The sequence below is a fragment of the Dermacentor albipictus genome, chromosome 4, assembly GCF_038994185.2.
Source record: "Dermacentor albipictus isolate Rhodes 1998 colony chromosome 4, USDA_Dalb.pri_finalv2, whole genome shotgun sequence".
In the NCBI taxonomy this organism is placed as follows: Eukaryota; Metazoa; Arthropoda; class Arachnida; order Ixodida; family Ixodidae; genus Dermacentor; species Dermacentor albipictus.
The window spans coordinates 135,954,829-135,978,151 of record NC_091824.1 but is presented as its reverse complement, the minus strand read 5'-3'; the positions used below and the strand labels follow the sequence as shown (position 1 = coordinate 135,978,151).

At 47.5% G+C, this 23,323-nt stretch overlaps 1 protein-coding gene across 5 annotated transcripts in view; it reads left to right on the top strand.

Moving 5' to 3' along the window:
- LOC135898385 (serine/threonine-protein kinase SIK1-like) overlaps positions 1–23,323 on the top strand; it is a 466,770-nt gene that overhangs the window by 231,205 nt on the left and 212,242 nt on the right. The gene's annotated exons all lie outside the window — the stretch shown is intronic.

Here is a 23,323-nt window from a genome sequence, read left to right as displayed (position 1 = left end):
CGGAGCTGTTGCCCTGTGACCTTTTAACTATTTCGTCTTTCTTTTTTGCATGCTCGTGTGTTCTTAGCTGTCTTCTTTCATGTACGGGTAACTGGGTTTGCGCGATTTTATTAACGACAACGACAAGATTGGTTAGCGACCAACCGGCACCTTGACTAGTCTGATCGTCGTCTGCTGAGATTAGGCGGGCCACACGAGCCGACCAATCGCAGTGACCAACGATGGCGGTGAGTGTCCACAGACTTGTTTGCCTGTGAGGGATTGTGTTCTACGTGCGGACATTTTTTGAACGGCCAGCTTAAACTTTCGCACTACTGCACGGTTTTACGGAGGGGCTGAGATGAGAGCAGGCAGCAGAAAATGGAAAGAAATATCCGCCGCCGGAGCAAAACGTCCACGACAGGAGCTAGTTGGAGAGGTAAAGTCGAACGTCTCAGAATAGTCGGGGGAAGCTCGCGCAGAAAGGGAAAGCGCTTCCGCGGGGATCGGAAATTCTAAAATAGATAGAGAAAAAGAAAAAAACGATGCGAGTAAGGAGGCAGGAAAGGGCGGGTCGAGGTGTATGTATACCTTGGTGACGCCGGCCGGAATGGCGTAAAAGTGCACCAAAAATACGAGGGAAGAGGCGGAAAAGGCTGCAAGAGGAGGAAGAGGGGAGACCGGGGCGCCCCACATCCGGTGCTTCCGCCGCGGCTTTGTGCGCCGTTCGGGGGCACGCGCGGAGCCTCCGCCGTCCAGGTGCGCTCGTGCTCCCGGAGAGCAAGAAATGCCAAATTTTGGGCTCAGGAGAGGCACAACGCGAGCCAGGGGCCTGCCGCCTATATACATACGTGTATATATCGTTCTTTCCTCCTTTCCTCGTCGCCTTGTCATAAAATGAGTAGGCGCTAGGGGAGGGCGGCGTTTGTTCCCTCTTGCCGCTCCTCCTGCCTCCCGTGCCATCTTTTACCACCGCTTTTGTGCTCGAGGGCCCGGTCTTATTTTTCCCGTACAGGTTGTGTCCCCACAGCCGCTCGGTCCCCTTCCTTTCCTTCCTCTTATCTTCTTCTCTTCCTCTTTTCTTTCTATTTCCTTCCTTCTTACTGAAGGAAAACGACGAAAGACACCGAGGCCGCTTTCGGCGCATCACTGCCAGCGTCCCGATTTCGTCGGAACGGCATCAGGAAGCTGGAGCTTCCGCAAGATGGGCTGTTTGTTGACGAAATCTCCTGGAACGGTTGCAAATATCTATCTAGTGCCCAAGTGCTTTCTAATCTACGTCGGGCACCTAAAGCACGTGGCGAATGTACAAATCCGCTCAACAGCTGCTGAACAAACAGATCCAGCAGGACCCGTCAAGGCAGCTCGTACGCCCCAGGGGTTCGTCAAAACGGCCGCCGGCTAATCATGATAACCAAGGCGAATGGTCAATCGCAATTGGTTCTTACGTAAGAAAAATATATGTGATTTCAATCTAGGTTCAGCGTAACTCCTGTGGCAGGCCACTACGAAACCTTCTGTGGGACTGTCCGCAGTTAATTACACCTTTCACCAGCAGCACTTTAGGTAAGCAGACCCGGTTCGATACGGAGTGGACCCAACCATCGATGCCTGTGGACGTCCGCGGTGGTTTGCTGCCCTTTGAAATACGAAAAGAACGAGAGTTGATAGCCCCTTTTATAAAGAAGGCAGAGGGTCGTCGTTTCTAAATTTAGTTGAATTTGTTCATTTACGTATTACTGATGGAAATGTTGTCAACCGGTAGAGTATCTCATCGGCTTCTCCACAACGTTAAATTTTTGCATGAATGAAAGATGATGATAGGTGGGGTGAATTTGCCCGGCTATCTACTAGTTCGCGACCGAATTATGGGTACCGATTTTATTGCTTTCCGATTAGCTTGGCGTGTAGAGACCGCTGAAAACAGGAGGAGGAGGAGTAAATTTCAATGAAGAGAAAGGAGGGGAGGTCAGCCTGGAGAGCGTGTCTCTAGCTTGCTACTTCTCACCGGCGTAAGGGGAAGTGGGAGATACAGGAAAAGGTAGGTGGCAGGTGACTATGTTATGGTACAATGAGCTACTACATACGCGTTGTCCAATACGCGGATGCGTGTCGTAGACACAATACACGCAAGTTTCCACACAATATGTTAATGCGCAAACACATTTCGCGCTGTCCTCACCTCTTACAGGTTCTATAGCTGTTCGTCTCAACCAGTCTCCCGTAGAAATTTCAAGAGTGACTTTACGGTGAGTTGGGCATAGTCAACTCTTCTCCACGCGTCTAAAATATTTTCTTCTGAGAAGGGGCGGCAGTCGAAGCAGTCAACACTGGACTTAAGTGTTCTTCGTTCGGCCGCATATTGAGGGCACACACAAAGTATGTGAGCTATAGTCTCGGGAGTGTGACAGACGCTGCATTCAGGGTCCCGTTCTTTTCACTCTTGTGAAGGTATCGGTGAGCGTACGTCGCAGCGAGCCGCAATCGATGGATGACTGTTTCCTGGCCTCCCCGCAACCGAAGTGGAAGCCGAAATCGCAAACCAGCGTCAAGTCTATGGAGGCGCTCTTGCCGCCATTCGGGGTTGTCCCCTTCAGAGGTCTCTAACGTTCGCATACACTCTCACAGACCCTTCACAAATAATCACTCTAAACAAGAAAAGAAGGAAAGGAAACCAAATGAGCTTTCGCCCAGTTTGACTTATCAAAACCAAGTACGCCCTTAATACGCTTTGAGTCAGCGTAGCTATAAGATATTCCAAGCGCAGCCTTGGTGCGAATGTTATCAAAGGGCACACCAGCTCGGTCCCACGATCGACGCCTCGCTCGGTTCGAAGTGCTCGCGGAGAATACAATGTCGTAGCGAAGTCTCAGTGACGTCATGCGTTCCCCGGTTGTCCTCAGCTGTATTGCACTTGACAAAAGGAGACTGTCGCCAACCGCCTGACACCAGATACAAGCTGGTCCTCTATATACACATTGATGCAGCGATTGTGAACAGAAGGGTTCGACGTCCAGAAGCTGCGCATTGACTCATGAAGGAGATAATCACTTTTCAAGCATGTTCTTTTCGTTGCTTCGACTTCGCTGTCCTCCGTCTGTGTCGACACAATGGACTAGATAAAATGAGTGTCAACTTTGTTATACTCTGATGGCAAAGAATGTGATTAAACCACTTCCAGCCGATTACACAGATCTAACTTCATATCTGCGATGAATATGTTATGTAATCACTGCTGAGCGAATATTGTAAAGGCATCGACGGCAATCTGCAATGAAGGAAGGAAAGGTAGGGAGGTCAACCATACGCACGTGCGGTTTGCTACCGTACACGGGGGGGAGGGGGGTTAAAGAATGAAAAGAAAGAAAGGAGACGGAGGGAAGAAGGCACTCTCAGTGTGAACACGAGCGGTTGTCCTTCACTTCACGCCTACAACTGGTCACTGAAGCCAGTCGATTTCATGAAATGTATAGCAGCGCCCGCATCGCTTTCTAAGCATGCGACGCGTGGAATGCGGCTGTCACATCAGGGAATTAGCACGTGACGTGTTCAGCAGCCACTGAATCACTGCGGCGTGTGCAGGGAATGCCAACATTTGGTCTTGTCTACTCTTGCGAAGTGTTCGATGAAATATTTGGTACTATCGTGTTGGATATTAGCAGTTCAGAGTTGCTTTTCTTTTTCTGGTATATTCTTGCGAACACCTGAAATCATATAACCTCCATGGGCTCAGTTCATCCGGATACGGTAACGTCTACACTATTGGCAGTCGGGATGGAAGTAACGCAAAAATAAATGTAGGGTCATCTTTCCGTTAGTGAACTAAAGGTGCGCAAAAAGCAGTACACATATTTGTGTCTTTTTAAAGCGTTTCTTTTCCTTTTTTTTTTGCTAAAACACACATATTCCTGCACATCTTCGAGTACTTGTTGGAGCGCGCGCACGCACGCACGCACGCACGCACGCACGCACGCACGCACGCACGCACAGTTGGATGAAAAGAAGCATAAAATTTGCAGAGTGGGCGCCGAGTTGGCGTAGCAGTTTTGTGCTTCCGGTATGCGCCGCTCTTGCACACTTGCTAGACACACCGCGGGTGTTTGCGGCGTCAACTGAAACGATGGTGCGCGCCGCGCCACTACCACGTTTTCTGCAGTGAGAGCGACATTGGAAAGAGTTACCCTACTTTTCCATAACTCCACTGGCTCTCAAGCTCGCAGTCGACAATGCAAGAAGCGCGACACAGGGAGACATAGTAGAGATCCTCCTTTTACAGATGACGCGCAGCTAAAAAATACAGGAAAAGAAAAGAAGGGCATCCCATAAAGGCTAATTTACACTATAGGCCAACACGACACCGGTTTCATCCTGCCGACTGTCGGCGAAAGTGTTTTTTTTTCCTTCGTGTGCAGTTCGCCATTAAGGGGCCCACATACACAGCTTCTCTGGTCAACCTTCTACATGGGGTGGAAGGGCGCTGAATTTCTTTTTCCTTCTTTTTTCCCTTGGGTTCAGTCATCACCGCCCGAAGCTGGTAGGCGGAGTTCAATCAAACAGCGTGACGCGGCAGCTTGACATTATCAGCAGCCAACAGCTACGTCGTTGCCTTGCACTTTTTCGGTTTCGCGAAGTCAGCCGATGATCCCCGTTGGTTCTTTGAAACCCCGTGTGAGAGCGCTGCAGTGGAGCGTGCGAAATGCGCCGGCCCGCCTTCACTTCGCTTTCTTTCTCGCGTTTTGCGCCGCTACGTTGAAATGTGTGTGTTTTAGAACGCGATGAGGCACAATTCGACATCTGATATTACACAATTATGATACTAATTAAAAATGTAGGCATTTTTTTTCGCTCACTGGCTAATCATGATAACCGGAAGATTCCCCAGTGCGTACAAGTCCTCTGCTGACAAAACACCGGTGTGCCATCGTGTCATCTCATCCCCCCTCCCCCCCCCCCCCAAGCTGTTCAACGAAAAAAAAAAGATGTTAGAAATACACCATGCAAAGTACGAGTTTAATGCCTGTGGTGTTCGATCATCAAACCTCTCATGACTGCGAACACCGCAGGCCTCATAACTGTATCTTGCACCGAGTTCTTAAACCAATTTTCTTTCGTTGAAATTATCTGCTAACGTTAGCTGGGACGCACGGTAAATATACGCCGTGAACGAGATGTATTGTCTCGAAAACCAAATGCTTTGTTCACAGCAAGAAGACAGTCATTAAAAAAAGTAAATAGGGCAATTCAGGCGCCCAATTACTCAATCGTTCATGAATATTATTTTGAAATCACATCATCATCATCATCATCATCATCATCGTCATCATCGCCATCATCATCATCAGCCTGGTTACGCCCACTGCAGGGCAAAGGCCTCTCCCATATTTCTCCAACAACCCCGGTCATGTACTAATTGTGGCCACGCCGTCCCTGCAAACTTCTTAATCTCATCCGCCCACCTAACTTTCTGCCGCCCCTTGCTACGCTTCCCTTCCCTTGGGATCCAGTCCGTAACCCTTAATGACCATCGGTTATCTTCCCTCCTTATTACATGTCCTGCCCATGCCCGTTTCTTTTTCTTGATTTCAACGAAGATGTCATTAACTCGCGTTTGTTCCCTGACCCAATCTGCTCTTTTCTTATCCCTTAACGTTACACCTATCATTCTTCTTTCCATAGCTCGTTGCGTCGTCCTCAATTTGAGTAGAACTCTTTTCGTAAGCCTCCAGGTTTCTGCCCCGTAGGTGAGTACTGGTAAGACACAGCTATTATATACTTTTCTCTTGAGGGATAATGGCAACCTGCTGTTCATGATCTGAAAATGCCTGCCAAACGCACCCCAGCCTATTCTTATTCTCCTAATTATTTCCTTCTCGTGATCCGGATCCGCCGTCACTACCTGCCCCAAGTAGGTGTATTCCCTTACGACTTCCAGTGCCTCGCTGCCTATTGTAAATTTCTGTTCTCTTCCGAGACTGTTAAACATTACTTTAGTTTTCTGCAGATTAATCTTTAGACCCACTCTTCTGCTTTGCCTCTCCAGGTCAGTGAATATGCATTGCAATTGGTCCCCTGAGTTACTAAGCAAGGAAATATCATCAGCGAATCGCAAGTTACTAAGGTACTCTCCATTAACTTTTATCCCCAATTCTTCCCAATCCAGGTCTCTGAATACCTCCTGTAAACATGCTGTGAATAGCATTGGAGAGATCGTATCTCCCTGCCTGACGCCTTTCTTTATTGCGATTTTGTTGCTTTCTTTATGGAGGACTACTGTGGCTGTGGAGCCGCTATAGATATCTTTCAGTATTTTTACATACGGCTCGTCTGCACCCTGATTCCGTAATGCCTCCATGACTGCTGAGGTTTCGACAGAATCAAACGCTTTCTCGTAATCAATGAAAGCTATACATAAGGGTTGGTTATATTCCGCACATTTCTCTATCACCTGATTGATAGTGTGAATATGATCTATTGTTGAGTAGCCTTTACGGAATCCTGCCTGGTCCTTTGCTTGACAGAAGTCTAAGGTGTTCCTGATTCTATTTGCGATTACCTTAGTAAATAGTTTGTAGGCAACGGACAGTAAGCTGATCGGTCTATAATTTTTCAAGTCTTTGGCGTCTCCTTTCTTATGAATTAGGATTATGTTAGCGTTCTTCCAAGATTCCGGTACGCTCGAGGTCATGAGGCATTGCGTATACAGGGTGGCCAGTTTCTCTAGAACAATCTGTCCACCATCCTTCAACAAATCTGCTGTTACCTGATCCTCCCCAGCTGCCTTACTTCTTCCGGGGTTACCTTTGGGATTTCGAATTTCTCTAGACTATTTTCCCTTCCATTATCGTCGTTAGTGCCACTGGTACTGCATAAATCTCTATAGAACTCCTCAGCCACTTGAACTATCTCATCCATATTAGTAATGTACATGTACACGTAATGTACATGTAATGTACAGAAATCACATGTACTACGTTAAACGCCGTGACGATGTTAGATTTTGCATTGATTGCAAGATCTCTTTACCTGTGCAGCACGGGATAAAAAGCGCGTATAGCAATTTCTCTTTGTGCTTCAGTAGGTTTATGCCTTGTTTGTATCTTATTTTATTCCTTTCATTCACTCACGTTATTCAATACGCGAAAGTGCAATAGAGCAGTAGAAAGAAAGTGCATCCTGCCTCTCCACCTGACGGTCCATTTAACCCTACCGACCTCGCCGTAATTTCTCTCTCACCCTCATGCAGCTTTCACGCGGCGAATTCTGTCACCTCGTTGTAGGACGGTGCATACTCTGAAGGACTCTACCATTGCACGCCGTTGCCCACCAGTCAGAAAACTCGGTGCCCAGATTTTTCTTTAACTTATTCCTTTCTTTTGCGCCTCTCTCTCCTTCTCTCTTTCTCTCCCCGATTCCCTTCCCCACGCAGAGTAGCATGTCAGCGATGTCTATACGCCGGCTAAAATATCTATACCCTTCATTAGAGGGTGCTCTCTCTCTCTTTTTCTAAACTACGTGGTTATCTGGCTGCCCATGCATGCGGGAAGTCGATTACACGTATGCGGTTCGCGCTGTGACATATTCCTGACTACGAGTTTCCTACGTTCATTAGTGATTGCACGTAATGTTTGCACTTGTTCCTGTAGCTCCTTGCCTGAAGCCTCTTGTGTCGTATGTGCCTCCGAGATGTATTATCACGCAAAATTTTGTTTGCGATAGCAAGCTGCACTTACGCATTCGCGTAGCATCAAAGGAGTTAGGGTGTGCTACTTCCAATCAAGCAATTAATTAAGGCGAAAAAAATGCGAAGGTATGCACCTATACCTTGAAGTCAACAGCCGTCATTCGCCGATTCCCACGTTACAGTGATTCCACAATACTATGCCGCTGCAAACGTAGATACTTCACCTAGGCAGACAGTACCTGCGCCTTACTATAGCAAAAGTTTGTCGACGTGCATTCTAAGCGGCGTTTGCCTTTTGCCAATGAACTCCATTGGCAAAATCAATGAATTACGCGGCTATCGACGAGGAAGGGCAAGTACGTTAGCACCACTGTCGGCAAAAGAAACCTTAAGTTGCAGTCGCAAGTCCTTGCAATGACATTATCATGCGAATAGAAATTAGCCACCTTTTAATTCTTTTTTTAATTTTTAGTTACAACCTCAATTTTTTCGCGCAAAGCTTTCGAGTTGTCAATTTTACTCCCCGGATTTCCCTTCCGAAATGCGTTCCGCTCATTTCCGTAAGGATTCACCGGGCTCTGAAGAGAAGCTCACTGTAGTCAGTATGGGCAGAAGGAGAGTAATAACTCATGAAAATGCCATTAAATGCTGTGTAGAAGCGAGCGGGGCTCAAACAGTCGCGTATATGCCTGCACCTGCCGGAAGCACGCCATTTGCAGGGCGATGCGTGCTCGTCTCGCCGACGTCGTGTTTGCCCGACATGTTTCCGGCACGGATGCGGCAACGGGTGACCTTGCTCTCACCTTGGTTCTATCCGATCCGGATATCGCTGCAGAGGAAACCTGTTTAACTCGTTTCAATCGTTGAAGCTCTAATATCATTTTGCAACAATGGGCTTTGTGTTATAAGTGATGTCCGAGTAGCTTGCAAGCCACTAACTTACTCACTATTCTTTGTACAATTTCTGCGTCACGGCACGTAAAATGCTGTATTTTACCCGCCGCGGTTGCTCAGTGGCTATGGTGTTAGGCTGCTGAGCACGAGGTCGCGGGATCGAATACCGATCCCGGCGGCCGCATTTCGATGGGGGCGAAATGCGAAAACACCCGTGTACTTAGATTTAGGTGCACGTTAGAGAACCCCAGGTGGTCAAAATTTCCGGAGTCCTCCACTACGGCGTGCCTCATAATCAGAAAGTGGTTTCGGCACGTAAAACCCCATAATTTAAAATGCTGTATTTTGATCACCAGTATTGGAGGGTGAACGATATAACCAACCATTAAAGTTAAAGGGCAACAGGGCAACTCCGGCGTTTTTTATCCATATTCATTCATTCATTCATTCATTCATTCATTCATTCATTCATTCATTCATTCATTCAAAGAACTTTATCGAGTGCCCTGCGACTTGGTGGGGTAAGCCTGGACCCGGCCTAGGTTTCGGCCAAGGTTTGTTAGCTTTTGGCGGCGTCTTCGGCTCGCTGGACGGCCCAGAGTTGGTACTGCAGGTCCGAGCCGAGCAACGCAGACTCCCAGCGCGCGCGGCGACTGTCGCTGTTTGAGGCTGCATCCCCACTGTCATTTTCAAATTGCATTGGCAGTCCTGTCACCGGTAAAGTGGTTCAGTTTGTTTAGAAATTCATCAATAAATTCAAATAACGACTGTGTTCAACTATAGCGTTTTCTTTTCGCACGTCAGCAATGGTGTGTCACTTCTTGAAGACGACCTCATGAGCCGATGGTTCGTGGTTTAAACGTCCAGTGGTGAGATATCGCAGCACAACCAGACTTGAGCAGCCGCCACCAGGCAGCGTCGCGCGTTCAGTCGTCGTTCCTTTGACCTCCAATGCTTCGCATATAACCTGTTAGGCCGCGTTACTCAGGCTGCAGAGAGTCGGGCTTCTCTTTCGCCGGGGTCAAAGGACATCGCTCGTACATCAAACAGCTAAGGGCACGGAACGCGTTCACCATCTGCCACCTTATGACCTCCAGACGGTAGACGCCGGTGTGGGTCATCCCCGCTCAAACATGCGGCGCTTCTCACAGCAGCGGGAGCGGGGGGGGGGGGGGGGCAAGGGGGGGGGCAGAGTGCGCCCTCATGGCTAGGAGGGGGTAATTACTTAGCGCGGCCGAGGTACAACAGCTCGCGAATTGCAGTTGACCCGCTGTTGCATACGGGTCGCTCCTTTGTGCCTTCACCATCCCCGGCGCTTGAACGCGCAACCCCTCTCACCCCTTGAGACCCGAGAACACAGGCCCAGCGTTCGTGAGCTCCAAGCCTAAGATATGCAGGCGCCGTATTGAACGGCACCCCTCGGTGTTTGTTCAGTGCCATGTTGCTACCGCTTTTTTTTTTATACCTATACGTGCCGCTAGTAGAATACGGGAGGTCTTCGTTGCGTAGCAAGGGTGCGTTCGGTCGCGGGGTGGCATAGGACGCCGGGTTGAACGGCATCCGCGCCCGCGAAGGTCCCGCGGGACGTTGAACCTAGGATCTCGGCAGAGCCCTTTGCGGTTCGCCCTTTCTACCCTAGACCTTACCTGCACTCCTTAAATGTTGTACCTGGAAGAAACGAGACGACTCGGAGAGTGGGGCAGTAAAAAGAAAAAGAAGAGCGGGCTAGACAAAACAACGCCATACTTCTTCCTCGTAGGCTCGGTCTGGTTCTCATGGGAGCCGAAGTTACGTTGACCTCTGGATGTCATCTGTGCACTTGGAACGCTAGGAGGCCGAGTCGTTTGTGTGCGAAGCGGAGAAATGGATTAGTGAAAGTGGGTTTTGGGCAAGCCTGCTCTCCGCTGCTCTTCAGTGTTAGCCTTTCTAAGTGCCGCTTTTTAACTTCGCGAACTTGTATGTGCTGTCCTTTCTATTCACTAATAGTCCACAAATGAACACCTGAATGCAGAAAGCGACCGATTTTACGTAATAGATCAGGGTTACCCGCTGTAAAGCGTCGAGTATGCAAAGCGAAAGTGTTTTTCCAATCACATTGTTCGACGCCGTACAGAATGCCACGATAAAGTTAAATTGGGAAATCTCAAAGATCGTTTGTGTCGTCATCGTAAACAGCCATTAGGGTTGAGAAGTTGGAGTAGCACCCTCTCTCGAGTGACGTCACGCAAGACGACACTTGCTCCGGCTCGCCTGGCCGCGGCGCGCGCTCTTGGCTCACTAGGCTATGCTATGCAATGCTATGTATTTCGCTAGAATAGCAGCTTAAGCTTGTTGGTTTTCCATCCTGCTGTTAACAGCGCACAATGTAGACAAGAGACGAGACAAGAAGACAACACAAGCGCTGACTTTCAACGTTGTTGAAAGTCAGCGCTTGTGTTGTCTTCTTGTCTCGTCTCTTGTCTACATTTTGCGCTGTTAACAGCAGGATACAATACTATGCTATGCTATGCTATGCTATGCTATGCTATGCTATGGGTCTGAGTAACCGCGAGTCATGCTTCCGGAATAATGTTTCGGCATGCTTACTGCTCTCACGCTTAAAGTGCAGTCAATTTTCTTCCGAAGCGGCGCGACTCGTGAAAATTCGCGCTTAGATATTGTAAGCTAAGTAGAGTTGAAGAGCTGCTTAATTCAAGGTAGTGAAACAATATGAAAAATCATATTAGTTATGCTTTTACTTTAATGGGCCCGAGCACTGCTGCAATCGACCGCCAACTGCCCGGGCCTGGCGGCATTTGTAGACGCGGCCCAGTATGGGCGCAGCGACCGGTACGCGGCCGTCTCGGTACGCTGGGATGGCACAATAATTAACGCAGCATCGGTCAAGGGGGTAACGTCCGAAGTGGCCGAACAGGTGGCAATAGCCATGGCAATGAGAGACCCCGAACGTCCTTACGTCTACACAGATTCGCGATCGGCGGCAAGAGCATTCGCCTCGGGCTCGATATCCCGGGAAGCGGCGGCCGTCCTCGGCAGCGAGGGAGCCGCGGGTCAGCACCTCGTCAAATGGTTTCCAGCCCACATGGGGGCCGACGTGCACCCCGAATTTCCCAACGCCAACGAGCTGGCGCACGGACGCGCGCGAGGACTCACGCACCGCGGCGATCGTGGCGAGCGAGGTGGCGGGGAGGGAGGGGAGCACCGAGACCCGCTGCTCACCTTCAACGAAATCACAACACACTATCAGCTGTCGAGGAGGACCTTCCCACTCCCCCACGCTAAACTCACTAGACCACAGTCATCGATATTCAGAATGCTTCAGACAGGGTCGTTCCCCTCGAGAGGCAGACTGAGCCGTTATTCACCAGAAGTAGAGCCGCAATGTCCGGATTGTGGTGAATATTACTGCTCGCTAGCGCACATGCTTTGGCAATGCTCCGCGTTAAGCGGCACCGTGTTCACTAAAGAAGAAGACTGGGTGGACGCCCTGCAAAGCGACGACCACCAGACCCAGCTCCGGGCCGTCCAGAGGGCTCACGAAAGGGCGGATGCTCACGGGCTTCCCGTCCCAATGTGGGTGCGGCCCGCGACCCCTGCCGCCCACTAAACCAAGTGTGGGTGGGGAGGGGTTCCTCAGGACACATTAAAGTTATTTCCTCCTCCTCCTCCTTATGCTTTTACTGTAAAACGAATATATATATATATATATATATATATAGATACCCGGCAATGTAATTTGTAAAATTTTGCAATCACGTACAGTAGAAAAAAATCTATTCCAAAGGATCATCGGAAGTGCACTATCATAGAGACAACAAGAGGGAGCAAAATGAAACTCTGCGCACAGAAAGCACCCGGACTGCAGGAGACGACAAACGCGAGTACTAGCCTTGACGTCGCTTGGATGGATGGATGCTATGAGCATCTCACTTTGGAACGGGGCCGTGAATTGCGCCACCAAGCTCTTGTTATTATATTGCGTAATGCCCTACCTATGCTAAAACAAAACAAAAAAAGAAAGAAAAGGAAAAGGAACCCACGATGCATTCCCATAAGCAAGCTTTCTGAACCCCTATTGTGAACTTTGTTTTTTCACGCCTCCGTTTTTTGTCGTTTCCCTACTTTTCTTCCACCAATATTCCAATCGCCACTTACTAATCTCTACTGCGGACATGTTTACTATCCCCCTGCTCTCGCTGAACCCAAGGGCTTGAAGGAGGCCAGAGATGCCGTAATATACAGCTGGGCAGATATTTTCCCATTCTAATAAAACATGCTCCATAGTTTCCCTAGCTTTACCGCAGCAAGCACGTGCTTCTTCCGTCTTATATCTTGCTTTAGAGGTGCGTGTTCTAAGGCATCCCGATCTCGCTTCGAAAAGTAATGAGCTTCCCTTTGAGTTATCATAAATTGTTTCTTTCCTGATTTCGTTTTTTCCTCTTAAGTAGTTACTCGTAGCCGGTTTCTTTTCCATTGCCGCTACCCATGAGATTATTTCAGCCTCTCTGACTTTCCACTTGACCTTCTTTGCTGCTGTGTTGCCCACCCCACAGACCACATACTTGCTGGTAAGCTTCCTAGTTCTTTTCTTTCACTGTCCAACCGGAAGTTATTCTGGTTAACCTCCCTGCCTTCTTCTTTTCTCTTTCCTCCCTCCTTCTTTCACTGTGAATCAATGTTTTCCCTGTACGAATACCTGAAAGCTCTCCCAGCCCATTTACGTTCTTTCATATTCCTCAGTCGCTCTTCATAATCAAATTTACTGTGAGCTTCTCTCACTTCAAATCTTGTCCAGCCCATATCGCCCTGCACAGCTTCATTTGCAGTCTTCCCGTGAGCGCCCAATGCGAGGCGTCCCGCTGAACTTTGGTTGCCATCGAGTTCTAATTGTGCCCCTGATTTCAAGCCAACAACCGCATTTCCTAACCTAAGTCCTGGAACCATTACAACTTTGCACATACGCCGGAGCACCTTGTACCTGTTGTAGGTTACAACACGCTGAACAAACTGCGATATCATTACACAAATGAAATAAATGGCATGGAGTCCAAACAAACCTGTCAGAATATACCCAAGGCATTAGCTGTCGATCGCACTACTTTGTATGCGATTGGCTTGATCAAAATAAGACGGAATATAGCAAATGCTCTCAATTATGAACTAGCAAAGCTTGAATCAAATTCCAGTATTGAAGGCTCGAAAGAGTAAGTTAAGAAAAGTTTGTGGCCATTTAGAGGCAACTTCAAGAGAAATGAATTAGCATTACTTCGCGCCTCTTTGCTTTCCAGCATCCATGAATTAAACCGAGTTTACCACATTCCAGACTGTTTTTCAGGAACTCACTCGACACGCGTCCTGCCTCTTCGAGGGGAGGAGTGCAACTGACGGTGGCTCGGAGTAGCCCACTGTCAATTGCACTATATAGACATGTATACATGTATGCTCGTATTCAAGTTTTATGGAATTTTCAAAAAATCACCTGCGGCAAATAGCATAATTATTGTCCTCGATCTGGATTACTTGGAGCGGTGGACATTACTATCATGAGAAATTGGAACATATTCAACTAATTAAAAAAAATCGCTATTAACTTCTCTTAATCAGGTACTTTAGGACGCATGTTGCAATTTATGAATTGTAGCCCTTGAGCTTGCAAGACGTATCGACTTGAAATAGATTTCCAGAATGGCACCAGTTTCTAGATGTGCGCCATCAAACTCGCCTAAAAATGCGCTGTTGTTTCACTGGCTTTTCGAACAAAACACTATTTTATACATAGAAGCACAAACTTACCTGGAACGCCCATCTATTTCGCTCCACACTTTGGGAAATATCTCGAAACAGGTGTCTTTCTGAAAATTCTTTACGAATTTAAGCTCACCGGCTACAGTTCGTAAATGACAATATATGCCCTAAAGTAAATTGTTAAGACGTTAATGAGTGAATTTTTGTTAATTAGTTAAATGTGTTTCGATCTCTCGTGCTAGTAATGTCTGCTTCTTTGAATAACTCATCTTAAAGACTAGAATAATCCTATCTTCCACAGGCGATATTTAAAAACACCGTAAAACTAAAAATGTTAAGCACGTATGCATGCACATATGTACATTTACCACGTCACCTACCTCTACCTCTACGACGTGACTGGCTTCTCACACTTCACACACATGGACTTTTTTGCAATTTGGCACTCTTAATGTTAACGCTTTAAAAAAATTATGTGACGCCACTCTGCTTAAACCATATGAAGCCAACACACAACGAAGCCAAAAAGTATGGGAAAATCAGGAGTTCTTCTTGATTGAAATTAATGAAAGATTGAGGATTTCGGTTAATTTCCCTATGGTTCTCTTGGCTTCATTGTCTGTTATCTTCATAAGGAGAAGGCTTCGGGTCTCCTGCTTCTTTCAACTTTGCTTAAAGGCGTATATATCGTCTCGTTTAGAAGATATTTTACAACCTAGACACAGATTCGAGAACACTTCTGAACCCACAATGAGCGCCATATCACGACAAATATGCTGTGCGCACAGCTATCCCGGATGTTTTGAGAAAGAGTCCTAGCGCTATGGCGGCTCTGGAAAAGCATAACGCCATGGCATAACGGGCGGCCTCTATAGCCGTCAGTAGAGTTAGAGTATACGCAGGCAGGAAGTAGCTTATCAGGGCGCTCTTTTTTCTTTTCTTCTTGTTGCTTTTTCACTGCTGCTTCACAAGCGCCGATATAGGTTGACTGGAATGATGCGCTGGTGCTTCAGAGCGCAATTGAAAGTAAAACAACATAAAGGTTTAGTCATCATCATCAGTTTTTTTTCTTTTTTTTTTTCTATTTCTGCATCTTTAACGCAAAGCTTCCGGTACATGCGCTGTTAGCCTGCTTTCTCTTTTCATGCGATGTAGTTCTGGATTGAAAGGCATTAAAATTCTTTGTACCATCCAGTGGAGTAGCCAGCAATTTTTTCGAGGAGGCAGGGAACGAGGGGGGCTCGCACTTGTCCTGGAACGGGAAGCGAAGGAGGGAGGGGAGAGTGCAAGTGTCCAGTGTGCAACACCGCACTCCCACCCCCACCCTGGATGCGCCCCTGATACCATCCCATTTAGGGATGCCGCATTAAACGTGCCCTTGAACTCTTGATGCACAGTAAATGTTTGCAAGTGTAGACGAGAAATCTGCCAATGCAGATTGCTGAGTCAGAAGAGAGAGAGCGACAGAAGAAAGGGGAAAGATAGGGAGGTTAACCAGAGGGGAAGATCCGGTTTGCTACCTTACGCTGGGGAGAGAGGGGAGGGAGGGGTGTAAAGTGACAGGAAAGTAGAGATAGAAAAAGAAATCAAGCGCAGATACACAATTGCAGTCAGTCACTGTCACTGCATACAATCACCGCACAGCGCAGTAGTACTTGTAGCACTGCAAACATAAGCCCAGTCTGCAGCCGCTTGTCCAAGTCTGTTGTCTTTACAAACTCGAACAGAGCCCTCGTCGCCCTCTGTTGTTATGGCTTGTGATGTCGGCATTCTGAAATGTTTTCATCTAATAAAGGTATTTGGTTCAAGCGCGCTATCGCGATTGCGAGCGATCGTCTCTCAAAATTGTAGCGAGTACAGTCACAGAGAAGGGGTTGAAGAGTCTCCTCACTACCGCAGTCGTCACAATCCCATCACACGAGGAGTCGTCGGCTCAACCGATTCGGAAAGGAAAAGACTGCGTAAGGGCCACTCCCATAGTCATATTCGACAAAGCAGGGTAGTTTTCGCGTCGGCAGAGTCCAACCGGGATGCGAATGTGTAGAGAAGAGTCTAGCTGGTGCAGCCAGTTGCAAAGAAAACTTGCAGGGCTCCACGTGGAGTACGTGATATCTCGGATGAGCATTCGAAGTTTTCTGGTGGCATCTGTCCTTGATAACGGTACCTACTCGTCTTTGTCGCCTTGAAAAGCCGACCGGGAAGCGTTACCGGCATGCTCGTTACCTATGTCGCCGCAGTAACTTGGAAGCGACTGAAATGTCACGTGGTGTCCGTTCTCGGACAAGGTATGGATCAGTCCTCTATAATCTCGAATACCGGCTGTTCGCGTGCTCCCCGCCGCATGGCTGTTAGTAAAGACTGCAGTGCTGCCTTCGAGTCACTGAATATGGACCACCTTCGAGGCTCTTCTTGGCTGACGAGACGAAGGGCAGCGCGAAGAACTGCAAGTTCCACGTAATAGTTCTGCGGAAACCCGCAAGGTGGAGATAAGTAATTAATTAAGGAAAGTGAGACATCCACCCAATCGTAGCAATTGTTACAAAAGAAACCCATACGGGTTCCTTTCTTTTTTTTTCCTTTCGAGGAGCCCGTATGGGTTTCCTTTGTACCAATTGCTACGATTAGGTGGATATCTCATTTTCCTTAATTAACTGCAAGTTTTTTAACTGTAGGGTGGCGCGTCTTGAAATTGATTGTGGTGGCTTTAGAAGAAGAAGTTTATTTTTACCACATAAGTACACTGATATATACAACGTGGTAGGGATGGCAGGATAAAAGCTCCATAACGGCAGCTTGACTAGTCCTACCTCCCTCGCCGGGAAAACCATGGCTCCAGAGTACTACTGGACAGTTGCTGATCCATCTGCATACACATATACGTAGTCGTCGTACCCCTCGTGCAAAAGGAACAGAGTTGTTTGAGAGCAGGTGATAACAGTTCAAATCATTTTTTTTTTATGCGCACAGGCGAACCACCTTTTGCGGTAAGCTTTCGGCGCCGAGACCCCTATAAGGCAGTAGTGGGACTTTGATCGTCTAAGTAAAGTTATCTCCATTGTGTTAAAGCGCCTGCTCAACTGGACTATCCTTCCAAATCAGACAAGGCCTAACGACTTAAAACTTTTCTTATGATGCACAGGACGAGCACGTACTTTCGGGCTATCTTGTTTCAGTCTAATCGTGTGTAAAAATTCCGCGGTCGCTTGCCGCAGTCCTTCGCGCTACGGCTTGTTCATGCTTCTTTGTACCAAGAAGCGCCTATTTAGCGATGTACTCGCCAAATTTTTTTTTTTTTGTCGATCCGTAGAATGTGTTAATGTGCCCACGTGATTCGGCATATCTTCCGCAGTTGATTTCCGTGCAAATAGCATTTTTTTTCATCTTTTTTTTTTAAATGCTGACTCCTGGTAATTTTTTGTTGGTTATTTCTCAATTTGAGCTCGATTGATGCCTGGTACTAGTTCTTGACTGCCTATAGAATGACCTATAACGTTGGCAGCACATGTGTCATTTTGATCCTCTTTCTTATTTATTTATTCTGGGAATTCCGTTGCCAAATCCACGATTTGACTATGCGGCGCGCCGTATACTGGGGGGCTCCGAATTTTTTTTGCCTCCTGTGGTTCTTTAACGTGTACCTAAATGTAAGTACACGAGCGTTATTGCAGTTCGCCTCCACCGAAATGCGGCCGCCGCGGCCTGAATCGAACTCGCGACCTCGAGGTTAGCCACGCAACGCCACAGCCACCAGCGTGTCGAAACGAAATGTTTTTCGTTCTGGTTTTAGTTCCGCTCCACTGAAATAAGTTCCGTTCCGGCTGTACTCCGGAATGAAATATATATATATATATATGATCCGTAACGGTTCGTAACGATTTTGGTTCGCGCGCAAAAATTTCCGGAGCAATGTAACGTACTATAAAACGTACTATTTATTTTTCACAATAAGTAGATTAAGAATTATGAGATCATGATCAGTGCCTTGAGTCAAGTCACTGTTCCTATAAAAACTAACTTGAACGAACATAAACGAACGAGGAAACTTCGGTAACAAAGCGTTGCAGCCGTAGAAAACGAAACGATAAGCTATTCAGCGCAGAAGCCCTGGCCGTTGCTTTGATGCCGATCTGCTACTGCACCGAGCGGCAGCCCTAGATTAGTGGAGCGCTCGACCGGCTAACGCTCGCACTATTCCTGCCCAAAATACGCGCTTATGCGGACCCCTGAGACACGCCCTAATTCTGACGTTGCCTGACGTCGTTTGTTTCAGATTGCCGACTTTCCCCTTGAGCCGAAAAAAACCAATCAAATTTTTTTTTATTTCACTCGGAAACAAAATAATAAATAACGTGTCGGTTACCTTCTCGTTACGGTCAAAAATATCGTTTAGTTTCCATTTCCGTTTTTGTTTTTCGTTCCGTTCCGACACACTGGCAGGCACTGACATACGGCAACGAGTATTTGGAATTTCCAAACGCCCTCGGCACAGTTTATAAGCTCTCGGAACTCCTTGAATTAGGAAGGAACAGCGCCAACTAAGACGATCACAAGTGGGGAGAACGACACAGGACAAGCTCCAACTTCATCTATCTTTATTCACCGAAAAATCAACACCGAAAAACCGCTTTTCCTGTGTCGTTCTCCCCACTTGTGACCGTCTTAGTTGGCGCTGTTCCTTCCTAATTCAAGTATGCACCATATAGCCCAAATGAATGTTGTCCTGATCTCGGAACTCCCTATACTGCAACCTTTGCCGACGGCCCGCTGCGGCGGAGTACACAACCCGAGAAACACGTGTATTTCGAGACTCGCACGCAGCCCGCGGCGTGTGTACCGTGTGTATAATATTACCGCAATATCGCGCCCGTTGGCGAGGCTGCTTTGAGATTAGGTTACTTAGTTTGGAACTTCGGGAGGCGTAAGACGACAGAGAAAAAAAAAAAAACCGCGCCGTGCATATCCGTCGCCACTTCCTCCGGAGGACAACGAGCGTCCCCTGTGCTCGCGCCCAGCGCCGGTGCTCTCGGGCCCCGCCGCGACATTTTGGATGGTTTCCATCTGCGTCGCGTGCTGCGCGTTTCTCGGCGAAAGCAAACCGGGAGCGACGCACGACAACTCGTGTAAAAGAGGAGGAGCTGTGCCCTTTCGACGATGGCCGGGGAGCATCCCGCGCGCCCGCCGTTTCCGCTTTATTAAAATAGCCTCGGGCCAAGCGCAACCGCGGCTTCGGACGGAAGCGGAAACAGATCGAGGACCCCCCATCAGCTGCCGTATATCCGGCCTATAGCTCCCCCCCCCCCCCCGTTATTCTTTTTCCCGTCCCCGTCCTTCTCGCGAGTTCGGTCGATTCGACGCGAGACGCGCAGACGAAGCGTGCACGGCTGTGTCTGAGCCCGTAGCCCACTCAACTCTTGCGTGTGCCTAAGGAGATCGCGCTTGTTTTGCGTGTGTACGGTGGCCGCGATGCTGCCGTTTGCTGAATGGCAGTGCGGTGTCGTCGGAGAGTTCTCAGGTTATTTAACGCCTATCGGCACTACATCTAAAGTGTACATGGCGAAGTAACACCCGATAACAGTGGCGGATCCAAGATATATATACCATCCAGAAGTTCACCCTCCTTTGTCGAAACAACGAGTGAACGGGAAGGGGTCATTGGACGCTCAATCATGTCTGTGCAAAAGAAAATAATAATTGAATAAATTGAAGAGTGGCGGCATGTTTCTGGAGTGGGGCGCAGCCCCCCCCCCCCCCCCCCCCACACCTCAATACCAGTGTCACAGTGCCACAAGCTCATTCTGGAAGGGATTGGCCAAGCACGGGCGCACACGCGCTGGCACACGCCAAACGGCTGAATAAAAAACAAAAAAAGTCAAGTAAGTTAATGAATTCGTTAAGTGTAAGAGACTTTTCCGTCAAGTGGTTGGTGTTCTTTAGAGATACCGGTGAGCTGTCATCATTTCTTCAGGTCTTATGTTAGAATTTAGCTTTTTTTTGAGGCGGCTGTCAAAAGTTCGGAGCTGGAATACCAGCTCTGGGCCGCCCGGCAAGCCGCCCGAGTCCAAGAACTTCGAGCCACCACCTGAGGCTATCACAATAAAAACTGCCGGACCATTCTTTTTAATAAAATTTCTTCTTCTTCCACGCAGTACATAGGTGCGCGTACTGGCACAATTTTTTCGGTGGCATATACAAAGGTTATATAAACCATTTCGCAGTTACTTTCATTCGGTGCACATATAACCTTGGTATATGTATTCACATGTATTTCCGTGTAGATGCTAAGCGACCCAGCAGATATAAACGCAAAGAAAGCATCGCTTTGATGATTGAAGCGCTGAAAGAGACGTCTGGTTATTTCGAGCAGCCACCAGCATACCACATGTAAGTTTTATTGTTATTATTTTTTTTTTGACAGTCATAGTTCTTACCAGAGGATTAGCTGAGGGCTTTCCAGTACACTGCACATGCAACAGTCAATCTCACGCCTGGAGCGAATTGGTGATAGGTGTTCAGGCGTGGGCAGTTGATGCTAGTACTAGCAGGCGTTTCGACACAAGAAATATTGTTGTAGAAAATAAGGAGAAAGTTTGAGTTCTTACGCTAGAACTTGTCGTAAGATTGATTTATGTCGTTTAACTTTCCAAAGCAACACTTGTGCTACGTGAGACACTGTAGTGAAGCACTCCAGATTTACTTTGGCCACCTGGGGTTCTTCAAACCGTGCACCCTAATCTAATTAAAACGAGTGTTGTTGCGCTTTGTTCCCATCGAAATGCGATCGGGAATCGAACGTATGACCTTGTGCTGAGCAGCAGAATGCCATAGCCGCCGAGCCTCCGCGACAGGTTTTCACATAGGAACAAGATATGTCAGCCAATCACAATCGGCCGACCAGTAGCAATCAGCACACAAGAACGAAATGGTTTGTGAATACGGCCCCGGATCCGGATCGTCTGAGCTTCGATATAGTCTCATTCCCTTCCCTGGTGCCAGTATCATAGCTAAAGCAGCCTCTATCTTAATTTCCGCAAGCTTTACTAAGTGCTTTCGTATCCGCTGCCTGTATGTTTTGTCGGTTTCATCGCGGCCGAAAACAATTATACTGTGTAGATCGGAGCATATATATATATGAGTACATTAGCTAAGTGCTGCAACTGCACGGATAAACTCCGGTACTTCGTGCGTGAGGGTGTTCATTTGATCTGTTTATAGCTGTGGTCGGTACAGATTTCCAATAGTCTCGTAATTGTCGCGACATACCTGACTCGATGGCGTCTTGCTAATTCCTGGAGCTAGAAATAATAATGTCGTGTTTCTTGATACTAGCTTTTCCATTTTTTTATTGTTGGTTGAGTAATAAATTTGGGATGTTAGGGTAGCCGGCTCTGATTTAACCAATGTTCCTATCTTTCTACATTTAAAATTAAGAACATTATTATAATATCTTATGTGTTTTCTTTTCTGTCTTTTCATCTTCTTATTTAAAATGCGGGAACTTAACCTTACTGCGCACAGTTTCTACAACAAGCCGCAGCATATGTTATCACGCAGTGAATAGATTCATTGTGTTGTGGACAGCGGCGCCTAAAAGTGTTTGCTCGAAACACGCGACTTGGCGTCAAATGCGGAAGTCTTTACGGTCTGGCGAACTTCCGGGAGGGAGCTCGAAGCCTCCGCGGTACTTCCGGCCTGATGGCAAGCTTAGCTCAAAGCTATTCGGTTTATTTAGGCGTGTAAGCAGTGAAGTTTTCGTTACGAACGAAAATATATATAATTGCCTAGTCCCCGGTCGTTAAAACAGATGATTTTCTTCCATTCAGCTTTCTTCGATTCGATTACATATATGTAATGCTTTTTTTTTTAGTTCAGTGCCTATTCACCTAATAAATGTGCATAAAACCAGCAATAGTTAAACTTAGCCTATCGAAATTCAGGCGCGAACAGATTATTCTAAGGCAAAAAACAAAAAGAATAAAAATGAAAAAAGAAGAGTAGAAAAATAACCAGGCTAGTCATGTATCGCCTTTCTGTACGTTCCGTCCTTTCGTGCTTTTCCGGACATTGCCTCCAGCTATGTTCATTTAAAGTATTGTTGCTGAAAACTGTTTTAGTACCAGGCTTTGTGTGCGAAAAGGTTCTCGCCTTTATTATATTTACATAGAGGGTTTTATCTTAAGGTCTTTCTATAACTGTCTTCCGATTATATCCTCGTGTGACGCCATTTGTATCCATTAAAGAAGCGTAAGCTGCGGGAGAAACCACAAGAGCACATCAATCAGGCATACATTAAACCATAATTGTATTGCCGCAGTAAACTCGCCGTGGTTGCTTAGTGGCTTTGGTGTCGCGCTGCTAAGCACGAGGTCGCGGGATCGAATCCCGGCCACGCGTCCGCATTTCTGTGAGGGCGAAATGCAGCAACGCCCGTGTGCTTAGATTTAGGAGCACATTAGAGAACCCCAGGCGGTCCAAATTAATCCGGAGTCCGCCATTACGGCGTGCCTCATATACAGATCGTGGTTTTAGCACGTAAAACCCCATAATTCGATTGTTCGAGGGTGCCAGCAGAAGCGAAAATACAGAGAAATGGATCTCAGCTATGCGTTTGGCGTAGTTTAGAGGAGGCATAACAATCCTGAATTGCTAGCGACTGGGTCTGAAAGGAATTCTTCCAAGCCTGCGGCAGCGAGGCACGCTAGAACGGCAGTCGAAGGTGTCACCGCGCGTGCGTGTCTCTTGGCTTTTCCAGTAAGCAAAGCCACTACTTTTCTCATTAGCTCTTCTATAAGCGCTGTCCAAACCTGTAGAAAGGTCGAGGGCACGTAGCCGCTGTTAAGGTTGCCTGTCTTATTTGCGGCTCAGAACCACAGTGTTCTGGGGGCCCGTTCCGCCACTCATTTTCCCCACTGCTCGCTTTAAGTTCAAGCTCGTCGAAAATGTCTCGTATACCTATAGCCGCGTTCACGGACGCTTGCGTACGTGAGATTCCGGAACCACGATGTTAAAACCACTTAGAAATAATGC